The 13,289-nt window shown below is 31.1% G+C and overlaps 1 protein-coding gene across 3 annotated transcripts in view; it reads right to left on the bottom strand.

Moving 5' to 3' along the window:
• Positions 1 to 13,289, bottom strand: part of LOC149481653 (ADAMTS-like protein 4) — a 49,305-nt gene that overhangs the window by 10,712 nt on the left and 25,304 nt on the right. The window lies entirely within an intron of this gene.

Raw genomic sequence — 13,289 nt, 5'->3', positions numbered from 1 at the left:
AAGAGTAAATTAAATATGTGGGGATGTAGCAAACGAAGTAGCATAGAGTCCTGGCTTACTGAATATATGCGATATGTGCCTAGTCTTCATATACTTGTAATATACATTTATTAATGGTGAGCTTTAAAAAGCTTTTTGTAAAGCTTTGTACTTAATTAAAAATGTAGATGTGAATTTTTTACAATTATTTAATAAACTAATATTATGTAGGTATAATATATATACAGGGTGTCCCACTGTTGGTATACTAAGCTCAAAGGAGGTTATAGTTTTGCATACGCTGAGTACGTAAAAAATACTTATAAAATTCCAAACGCATTTTTTTTTCAAATAGATGAATTTTTAAAACTCTATATTGTACACCTATAACAAGCAACCCGCCCAACTTTGCCACCCGCACGTGAGCTATCGTTTAAGATTATGTTTTCATAGACATAATGCTCACATTAGAGAAACGGTATATGCCGGCTGCGCTAAGCTAAAAAAGAAAACATGAATTTTCAGGAAAAATTTAGCAAAATTTTTTTGGCGTAATTTTGTTGTTTAAGTATTTTTTACGTGGTCAGTGTATGCAAAACTACAAGTTCCTTCGCGCTTAGTATACCAATAGTGGGACACCCTGTAGGTATATTATACATAATCTATACATATAATAAATCTGTAGAAGGGTCAATTCTGTACATTGAAAATATTGAAGAAATAAATAGCAGGGGGTGTTACTGGATCGATACCAAACCCAAATATGTGATTAAAAAAATTTTTGTCTGTCTGTCTGTCTGTCTGTCTGTCTGTATGTGAAGACATCACGTGAAAACTACCGGTTCGATTTCGATGAAACTTGGTATAATTATACCTTATTATCCTGGGCGTAAAATAGGATACTTTTTATCCTGGAAAAATACGTAGAAAAAAATTAGTCTTAATTTTTCAGTTTTATCCATAGACGTTGTTCTGTAGAACCGCGAACACACGTTGCGTATTATTATAGGCCTAGCCGTATTTGGGTCCAATAGATATTTATAAGATGTCATTGTCAGAGTTACTCAAAAATGGAGAAATAAACCATCCACGCGAAGACCGACATCCGCGCGGACGGAGTCGCGGGCGGAAGCTAGTATTAAATAAACTTACGTTATTTTATACTCTTTAAAATCAATAAATTTAAAAGATAATCAAATAAAATCGTTAACTTCACAATTCTCATAAATATAATACTAAAAGCTCGAATTACCAAAATATTTAAAGCATTACTCGATTTTGTTTATATTTTATGACTTAATTCGTATGTAAATTATGTAGTTTCTACGATATCATTTATATTTAAGTGCTGATTGCCAGTTTCGGGCCTATCAATAAGCGTATAAGAATTTTAATGAATATGCGAATAATGATAATATATAATGTCCATATCATAATTATACGCTCCATTTAAAATTTTGTTTCATTTTCAAATCCTTAAAACTTTTCTTATAGACGTATAACTTTGAAGATTTTCTTCTTTAGATTAAGTCACGTAGTTCCCTCAATTCATTAGCACAGACAATATGATATAAAAACGTTTATTTTAATCGTCCACTTAATGAATGTCGTAGGAAGTCTTTAAGCTAACAACCACTTAATATTCGGAAAGATTACAATGATCTTGGCGTTATCATCAATCAATTAGAACTGTGGATGTATAAATCAAACAAGGTGGTAATTGAAAGCGTCTGACTAATAGCCAATTAATTAGGATTAAATGTGTGGACCAACCCGCATAACTTAACCAGTTAAGTGACTGTGGCCAATGATTTATTTTCGCCTATTTCTTTATTAAGGACTTGGCATTACAATTAATTCGATTTTATAGATAAGATGAATATTTTGCGTAATATATTTAATTAAATTAATTATAATTACTATTTGAAATGTTTAACCTTTAATTGATAATATTATGTTAAATTTCTGAAATTTCATTATAATTGACCACTAGACCATGCATAGAATAGATGAAAATCTAACGCATTTTATTTTTATTTGGTATGAATAGCATTATTAATTAAAAATAATGAATCCATTACGTAAATCGCTCTATAGCGGTTATTTTTCCGCGTACCCTTTGGCCGCTTTAAATCAAAATGTTTATAAGAATTCGATATAAACATTCTAAACATAATTAAATTACCGGCCATTACACAAAAATGCCAGGCATGTAAAGTAATCCATCAATATAATTGGCCATAATTTTAAATATAAATTAGGCAAGTGAAAAGCTTTTGGGTCAACAATTTTACTTCCCAGCTCGTCCATTAATATAATGAGACAAATGCAATAAATTTTGTTTCAATAAGTTTTGTTGACACCATCGTTACTTAGATATTTACGAAGCATGTCAAATTAGAGTGTATAATTAGATTTTACGGGTCACAACCAAAAAAGCTCAAAAATGCATCTCTATAAAGCTTTCATACGATACTTTTTACCTATATATTTTATTTTCTTTATTACAAACTATTATCATATAACAAACGACACAACTTAACTAAAGAAAAACAATTTCTAGCTTCTACTTGTCTATTTTTACAATTACGCAAATACACACAGAAATAGACGTAGTAGTGTAAAAAAGTCTCACGCATACGTGAAAATGTGCGTTTACAACAGGCGAGTAAAAATAAATAAAAAAAATTGCAGAAGTTATAAGAAAACATAATTATACTTACAAATATTAGTATGAAGAGTAACTTAACAGCTGAAACCATCTTGAATTATTTAACATGGAACCACTTAGAATCTGATATTTAATTCACTTTATACTTCACTTGTCACTTATTGTGTGTATCCTGTATTGAAAGATTAAGATACTTATACCTATAGCAAATTGATACGAATGTCTTTGTCTTTAGATTAGTGCCTATATAATTATTTATTAATCATCCTTTAACACTATGAGTTTTATTTGCTATAAAATAAAAAGGGCCATAATATGTCCAAATCGAAGCTTAATGCCCAATAAGTGTCGAAGCTCAATGTTAATACAATACAGTAGTTTCACAAAATCGCATTATTGTGACTAGCGGAACGCGAAAGCCGACTAAATACCTACGCACTTTGATCTCTTAATATGAATTGAAGCGTATTTCTAAATCCCCATTGATATCTTTATACGCAGACCGCTTTGAAGGAATCGCACTAAACGTACACGTTCGCTACGGATTATAACATTAACATTAATTTGTCATAATTCAATCCTTTTGATTTGCATAGCGTAATGCAATTACCCGTATTTCAAGATTATCTAGCCAACGTCATTTTGAAGCTATATTTTGCGGAAACAAATGGGTTTTGATTTAGAATTATTTGAATATGTCTATTAATTAAATTAATTGCGATGTTTTTTCAAATGAAAACTGTTGAAAAGTTTTTAAATATTTATCGAAGTATTTGCAACTCGTTTTTGTAATTGAAATGATTTTTTGTCCTCGATTTTCAGCAACAAAATCTAAAATTAGTGCAAAATAATTTGAATGCTTGATAAACAACCTTGCAATTCTAACAAACTAATAAAAGCGCATCTGGTACCTACATAATATTTTTATGACGATAACAAAGACGAAATAGCGAATGCACATGCGAATTTTTATAATGAATTTGTTATGATAACCTGAATTAAGTGAATGCCGTGTAATATGCACATTGACCGGGATTCTTAAGATTTCCCTGAGCCCATAAAGCAATGGCTTGGCGCCAGATTTTCAACAGCTGTGCATTGCGTCCATAGCGTGCATATAATCCCAAATGTGCTATTATTGTGTACTGAATAGACTTATGATTGAAACATCAACCGAATCACATTATCCACCCACGAGATATTATCGCACAAGATTCATGTATATGATACATGAATCTTGTGCGATAATACTACTATACTATAATACTAACAACGATTTAAACTTTTGATTGGTATTATAGTAAACTTCACGAATATTATATGAATACGTGTCTTGTTTTGAGTGTTTATAAGTAATAAATTATTGAACCATTGGTAGGATAATTATAATTTAATAGTGTTTATATCATATATTTACAAATAACGTTAGTGTTTACAACTTTTTAAGAATAAATAAATAAACAACAAAAGTTCTCTATCAATCCAATCGAATTTTAAGCTGTGCTTAAAATTCAAGTCATTACCGACAACATATTTTTATGTTAAAATTAACTCAAATGTACCACAATATCCTGTAGCTCTTATTGTAACATGTACAAAAATCTCTACACAATTTAGAAAGTAGAGATCCGTGTAGTTCGATAAAGTATACTTTATTATAAATATTATCTAGCGTGGTTACAAAGGCAATAAATAGTGGTCGTTTATCAATTTACAGCAAGAGACTGTTTAACCCTAATTTGGTCACGTGTCGCTGTCGAATATTTCAATTATTTTTATTATGATATTTTAACCCCGACTGTTTCGAAACGTCAATGAAGAAAATCAACCGCAGGGAATAAAATTGAGGTTACTTTGTAGTTTATACCGACGATATTTTGATTTAAATCTCAGTTTATTGTGATATCGTTTACGATCCATTATTCAGAAGCTCGTAGCTTACCTAAAAATAAAGTGTAGTTCATGAAGGTATTAATGACCTTTTTTTACTGTTTACTAGGTACAAACGTATTTTTGTATGTATTACATTGACACAATTGTAAACTGATTGCATTGTGTAATATCTATAAATACATTACAAAAATACAAACACAGACAAAAACGTTCAATCAAAAACCAGTAATCTTAGCAGTGCAATGATATTTATGTCCATTCTTTGTTAACATGACATGTAAAGGTTACAGCTCTATTATGCAGTAGGAACGATTAATATCCACACAGGACCCCGAAGTCGTAAATCAGTGATGTTTTACAAGTGGACACTTATTTTGTAACTGTATGTAGGACGTAGGTGTCACTAAGTGAACGTGCTTTAGATAATAAAAATATACGGACCTTTGTCCCGATGTTCAGCTAAAAGCTCTGCTATAATCGTGTTTTGTTCTAGCTAGAGTAAGAAGCTACTAATGAGCTTTTAGATACGTTTTGGTGAAACATTTATGTGAAACATGAAACAGACATGATTCTATGAATTTTTCCGCTTTCGAGTGTTCCATGCTCATAATTTATGTATCAAAATGTTTGTCATATAAATTGTATAAACTTGTTTGTATGGTGTTGTTATTACAACCTTAATCAATAGAACCACAATTAATTTTACTGATTTCTGGATGTTAAAATTATATTATTAAAATATGCTATGAAACCAAATGAATCCGACGATTTGATTGAAATTTGAGCACATTTTAATTCGTCACAAAAATATAATTAGCGCTTTTATGAAACTAATAGACACTTCAATTAGATGATCGCTGTCTAGTGGTTTTTTCGTAGAAGTGTAATTAACGGATGACTAAAAATTAACACAATGTCGGGCCGAGAATGACTATGAAAAAAATTAAATGGTGTCAACAACTGCGACAAAATATTATATTTAGTCGCCGATTAAAAACACAAGTACCACTTTTTTTTGTTCACGGGATTATCATTTCGCAAATTAACGCAAGTTTTAATTTTCAAATATAAATAGATTTAAATACAAAAACAATTTTGTTATTAGAAGCCGGAAATATCTAATTTAGAAGGAAGTTGTTTCAGTCAAAGAAAAGTTCGTTTAAGGAATTCAATCCAACATCACAGGAACTATATTGATTAATTAATGGCGCCAGTATTTAATGTTTTCATTTTTTTTTTCAATTAGATTGTTATATGCAAACATTTTCATGAAATAATTTTCCTTGATTTGTTGATATCAATGAATTAAGTTAATTATTAAGCAACTTAGCAAAGGTTAGAAACATTAATCGGCATGATAATAAAAAAACATGCATTTTTCGACGTGCGATAGAGTTAAGAGATTTTATTAAAATATGTTAAGGATGTAAATCGTAAATTAGTGAACATTAAATTATTATGAAAAATAATGTTACAAATAAATATGATGATTTCTCATTGCATGTTTTAAAAATATAACTTTTATCATCCACCCACCAGTAACACCTCCACTTCATTACAGTCATTTTTAACTATCATCTCAGAAAAATATGAATCATATCTTTAAGTTTAGATGCTTTGAGATTCAATAATAGCTTCTTTAAATAGAAAATAGCCTTTTTCTAAATAATAATAATATATAATAATAAATAAATTACTTTACTTTACGTTATTTTACTTCAATTTTGAGATGGTAGTATTTTTTTTACACCAATACAAATGACATACACATATTGACCCGAGTTCCTAATATAGTACATATATTTGCTTACCCACAACATATAAGTAGTTATATTGCCTGGTAGAGCCTACCTAGCGATAAGGCCGTCCTTTGCTGTTTTTGTTAAGTCTTATTGGTTAGTTATACGAATTATATAAGACACCAACAAAGACGTGTGTGGTATAATGTTCCTGTAATATTTGAAGCGAGGACCATTTACAGAACCATTAGCAGTTACTAGAAACATTATATCGAGTGTCCCATTAATTTAAATACGCTAACTGCAAGCGTGTTTTATTTCACTGTTAGGTGTTAGTTGTTACTTGTATTCTTCTGTTTATTTATAACTATCGAGTTTCTCCACGTCTTTGATGAATTAATTCGTGAGATATTTTTATCGCTCTACCAGTAGAAGAAATAACAAAGGTACTAGATATTACACGTAGTTTTCGAAAACAATAAATTTTTAAATCGAGTTTTTTAACGTACCTAAGTTGTTAGAATAGACTCTCAAAATATCTAGTTTAAACTATTACTAATAAAACTACAGCTAATAAAAAGGACTAAAAGCTTTGATGGTGTGACTTTTGATACATAAAGTTGAATAAAGTCAACTTTGTAAGGGATATGCGTTAAAGGCATCGATATTCAAACTAAGCACAGATAATACAGCAAACAATACCCTATTATTATAAACATAAAAGTTATTTCATGTTTAAGTGTTCACGGGTGGGTGATATAATATTTTTGAAAGGATAGATAATATCTTGAAAGGCAAAGCAGGTACTAAGATGCACTATGGAGATGTAAATGAGTGGTTAAATATTTACAAAACGTAACAAAATTGCATCTCTATTAGCATATTTAAATAAAATGCCTTTCGTCTTTTGTGTGTAATCTCAACTAAAGTTAACCCTTGTGATTTAATTCCAGAAAGCAGCAAAAAAAGAAGGAAGCAGTTTTGATGGTTCACATTTGCGTGTGTTTCTATTGGATGCCAATACGTGTAATAAGTTTGAAAAACATATTTTTTTTTAAACATTTTGATAACAATCGTTCGATATCTATAGCTATACTGTAATTCTAATACTGTAAGTACTTACGGCTCACACAACCGAATATTATGCAATTATGTAATTGAATATTTTTCTGACTCTTTTACAATTTTTAATAACAAAATTGAAAAACTTAAAAGGCAAGTGAAATTGTCGTTGTTGTAAGTAAAAATGCATGTAGAAAAATAAACAATATTTTTTTACCTATGTTATGCATTTTTACTTTATCATATTTTTATGTAATTACTATAACGGGTTTCAACTTAACATTTCACGTAGGTATTTTGTATAATTTTTCATTGAAATTTTACGAACAATATAGCGCTAAGAAAATAATAATCTCAAGAGATCTGTATACAGCGATTACTGTTAGAATCTCGTTTATTAATTAAAAACAAATGTTTGAACCTCAATTTTTTGTAGAAGAAGCTTAAAAGCTACCAGCACTCCCTTAAAAAGTGCAATATACGAAATAAAAAATACGAAACTCAATATTTGTCAACTATCGAATTAACATCGGATTGTCATTGACCGATTCGGTGGTTACATCACTTTACGTCTAGCCGGTAAGAGTAAGCGGAAATTCAATTATTTACTCTTTACTTCTCAAATTTGACGGGATTTGTTAACGAGGAATTTATAACCGCAACCGCGAATAATGTAGAACTTATTTATTTTCAATTTCAATGAACACATAGTTTTTAAACTGTTTATCAATTTAAATAATAATTTATCATTTCGTTTTAATTGATGTTTTTATTATATTTTTATGAATTAAACGAACACCACTAAAAATTGCACGTATTCGATTTCTGCCAACTATTTTAACTTATACAATTCTCAACTAAAAGCTTTTCAAATCTAGAAACTTTACAGATTACTTAGAACTCCCGAAATTTCGGTAGATTTTCCGAAAGCCACTGTGCGCGCCGTTGTCGCGCGCGATCGTGCACTACTGAATTTGTCTATGCGTCTCCAGCACTCGCATATATGTGGAAAATCTTTTACAGCCCACTGCATACTAGTATAGCACGACTGCAGCCGTTCATCCGTAAATATCAAACTTTTATTACTCCCGCATCTGATCATTGATAAAATCTGCGACTCGTATGACAGATTTAAAAATCGATAAGGTACACATTTAATACATCTGATCCTCAAAAATCCTGTACAAACCAGTACTATTACCATCACGGTCAAGTATAATACGGCTTAAAGTTGTAGCCAATGCAATTGAACCTTCCTGACATTTAAGCTCATATTCTTTCGGAATTCCTGCGCATTTTAATAAATTTTTCCTTTATTGCAGCAAGTATAGATGCTCATTCGTTCGTTAGCGGTTTTGTGCATGTATTCACTTATAATGACCGAGATCATAATGATGCAATCATGTGTATTTCGTAGAGCGTAATTCGCTACGAAATAACGTTATTTTGTTTACAGGTAATTTATAAAGTTAATGAACCCCATCGATAAAACCTTGCAGTTAATAATGTCAATTAATCTAGAATAATATTATGGAATGTAGAATAAAATAATAGAGAATACCTATTATAAATGAACTATGTGAAATTATAAGTAACCAATAATGCCCTTAAAACCTAACGTATAGTGTAGTGTATGTGCCTTGAACCCAAGGCACATACCTACACGGTACACCGGAGTCAATTTAATGATGTGCCCATTAGAAATTATGTTACTGCATTTATTATCTAGTGTACATCATATCAACGATACGAGCATAAATTCAAGTTCATAAACTATACTTCGCGGATATTTTATACCAATTTAAACTGTCTATTGCCTTATAAAGAGACTATAAAGAATGAAATAGCAATTTCTATTCATAATAAGGCGATCAAAGCACTAGTTAAACAAGCCATCGGAGTTAAGTGAAGTAACAGGCTATTAAAGTCCATCTGCGGCGTGAACACCCGTAAATAAAGCTTTTGTTAACACTTTATTGTCTTTAAGGTATGTCAAATAGTCTCGTTTACTGTGCTCGTTTAATACTCCTGCCAATATTCCCTTGTTATGAATCTTTACTCATAATTCTGTACCCTAACTAAATAAGAATAACACCTAACGTGTTTATACTCAGGAACGCCAGAAAAGGAAATAAATTTGATGAAAATGAATTAACGAATTAGGGAATGTATAGATAGGGTTTATTATACATATATGTATAATTTATACAAAAATATTTTTTACCACTTCGCACATAGAAAGTAGGTACTAAGCTATAGTCTAGCCTAGTATAATATTATTATCTGTGCTAAAGCTATAATATTCATAAAGATAATTATAAGGATTACTAATGTGTAAATCATTTAAGGTCACTCTTTTCATCATGATACATCGGCAGTTACATTAGTATGTTAGTTTTATGAAATTACGTTATTTACGATTTAAATAATAGGTCAAGACTGAGCCGTGTTACTCACAGAATCCATATTATATTATTTATAGATGATCATAAAATCTCTAAGTCAAAGTCATTGACATAGATATAGGATTGAAAACTTTTTGCCATTCTTCTAAAAGGGTTACCATCATTATATAAAATAATAAGCTTACTTATAATAAACCCGTAGCGCTATCGAAATAAATGTAGTTTGTTTTATAAAATTCATTCATGGTATAGATTGAATGGACGGGCCTTTTATTTATTTAGAAGTGATGGTCATAACAGGAACAGATAGAAATTACCTATTAAGTAGATGAGAACTAACTCATACCTTCTCTACCTCTTTAATTTTTTTGGTACTGACTCAATAAAAATGGAAATTATACAGCGTAAATTTAACGTAACGTATTTATGTGGTGACATATATAAATAGTAAAGTATGAATAAAAAGTGGGTATTATAAATCAAATTAACATAGATATAGGAAATAATAATTTTCTACATCTGCGCACATAAATGTGCGTACCCACATGTCAAAGAGAATAGATGTCGCAAGGTGTAAGGTATAGCGTACACAGATCACGGGCCTACGTGTTGCAATTCGCTTTTGCGTAAATGGCTTAAGAATGCAGGGCTTTCCTCGTAACGATTTTAATCATTCTCAATAAGAGATGCATCGCTTCGTTTAACACTTACGAGTATAATATATTACAGTAGGTAGTATAAATACTCTAAGGTTTAACAGTTCCCAGTTTCCTAGTTTGTAAATACAATTATTAAAACCCATATACCATGAAACCATAAGTCTGGAAGCAAAAAGGAATATCGTACTCGTAAATTTGCGATCAATTAAAATCGAAAGGCTGGAATGAAAAGACAACGTGCAGGTTGTTTCTTCGAATAGCAAAAAGCGTTCAATACATCAGTATATTTGATGTATCAAATATACTGATATCTATATCTATATTTTTAGAAGTACATTATCTCCTTAACGTAAAATCCCGGTCTTAGAACCTATTTATCCTGATAGCATCTGATAATTCACTTCATGCTGATGCTAATTCCGATTAAATATATACTTAGTTAAAATTATTATTACCGTGATGCCCCCGGGCGGTGAGCGGGCCTTAATCGCCGTCATATCGCGATCTAACCAGGCGCCGGCGCCGGCCTTTGTAATTAAACATCTAGGCTCACTAACCACGTAAACCTGATATGTGCGGAGACTGCAATGGATATTTGAATTTTTTGAATGGAGCTTTTGGTTGTCTAGCAGTGACTAGCATACGATAATTAAGGATACCTACAAAAACTGTGGCAACCGTAAAGGTAGAGTCAAAATCAATGCAGTTAGTATCAATAAACGTCTTGCCTACGTGAAGTCCGAATTTATCCTTTATAGTATTTTAATTTGATGTTGTAATTAAGTGAAAAGATCGTAAACGCTAAAGTGAAAAGATCGTAAACGCTCTCGTAAAGTAGAGTAAAATTACCTCTTATTGGGTAAAGGGTAGCCTTACTTACTCTACTGTCGTGAAAATTTATCTTTAGGTCAGTGTAGCTAAAGAAGGAAGCCATATCGTTCGAACTATTTGTATCAAATGTAATGGAAAACTAAATGTACGTATAAATATTTCCTAATAACATGCAGGACTCGTAAAATCAAGTGAAACGCAAAGCAGCATTACCATATAGGTGAAACCTCAAACACGCCGGCCTAAGAGCCTGCGATTTTATGAATAGCAATGGAATTCTCACCTTTGAATAATGCTCAATTACCATAAAGGTATGCAGTAAATATCATCAAATTGACAGGCATTTACAAATAAAAGCAATATTTTACCCCATATATGGTGCCAGTTCATAGGTGGCGCCACGTAAAATTCACGATGTTTTGAATTCATTAGTAACTTGCTAATCGAGTTATTTGGGTTTAATTCTTTCGTTTATTTCCATGGTCCTACTAATTATACTGCTTCAGAGAGAATATTTAATAACCCGTTGTACTACTGAACACATCAATAACCAGTCTTTATCTAAAAGGGTCGCTCGTAAAAAGCTCAAGATAAATTAAACAAATCGATTAAAAATATAACATTATCTTGATTTGAAATGGACCAAATTCAAATCCCAGAAAAGAACTGGCTATTTTAACTACAATAGGTATACGCAACGTTTTCATTACTGAAAATTGTCAGCGTAGCTTTCCCTGTTAAAATAAATCACAAACTAGTTATCATAACGAATGTTTATATAAATCTTTAAACAAAACAAAACTATAAACAATTATGACATAGCCAGCTATCGAAGCACAAAAGCTATCGATTAGGCGGCACCGTTGTCACGAAACGCTTAACAGAGGTAATATTATCACGTAATAAAGTACAATAAGAATACTTTAACTAATTTACGGTTACGACGCGCATGTCCTTGGTCGCCGACAATGTTGCAACGATTCAACACTTTATAGAACAGACGTTGCTTTGACTTGCTAAAGCAGATTACACATTATCTGCTGTGTCAAAAACGTGGTGTGTCACTGTATTAGAAGTATAAATATGACATCTGACTGACACATATATATTATCATGACTCTTCTTGAAAGAGTTGAGCTTAAATAAAAGCTCAATTCTTTTGATACAAAATGTAACAGAGTTTTTCTGAAGTACCTACAAGTCAAACTATAATTGCATGCTTCTAAAATGTGTCAGAAGCGGCAGAATCTTCGTGATAAGTAAGGTTATATAATTTATTCGACAAAAGTATGCTGAAGTTAACAATAATTTATGTTTACTTCTGAACAAATCACTGCTAAATCACCTGGGTACTACGTCAACGGCTATTGATAGTTGATACCACATTAGTATTTGACCACTATAATTATTCCACGTTTTGTTGAGGCGATTTAACTGACACTACATTCACGGTTGCAAATTCAGAACATCCAGTGTAAAGTTGGCTTAAAATCCAACCAATTCATATAGTTTTATTGCAGTTACAACTAATAGAACAGATGTCGAATTCTAAAATATTGTTCAAGGCGGGTACGTACTTTGAGCTATTTCAATAAAGTAACAGTATTAAGAGCATACATAAATTAGATTTAATTGACCAATAAATCCAATCTTCTAGCCGTACGAAGGGATGCTATAAAGCTACTACATATTATTATAATGAGCTAGGTTTTATTGTTATACTTAATTCAGGCGCCGAGTCTAGGCTTCTGGAGTCGCTGCCTTTAATCATCCGAAGCATGGTAATAACTATAGGACGTGAACATCTAATACACAATTATTGCAAAACTACATTGTAGAGCTATGTGATGTATCAGCTAAGCATTGATTATTTAATGTTTTCTCTTAAAACGAAGCATAGATATAAATATATGCTTCTTGTTTTTAATATACATTAGAAGTCCCTAATAACTTCATTATTTTCAAATATATCCGCAATACAAAAAAAAACAAACGACTCTATGTGCATTGGTACACTATTGACCATTTTTATTTGAAAATCAGGGTGACT

This window comes from Colias philodice, chromosome 16 (genome assembly GCF_061535455.1).
Source record: "Colias philodice isolate Cphi_HAF_F1 chromosome 16, ilColPhil1 Martin Lab GWU primary, whole genome shotgun sequence".
In the NCBI taxonomy this organism is placed as follows: Eukaryota; Metazoa; Arthropoda; class Insecta; order Lepidoptera; family Pieridae; genus Colias; species Colias philodice.
The sequence above is the reverse complement of the archived record's forward strand: the minus strand, read 5'-3'. Positions and strand labels throughout refer to the sequence as shown.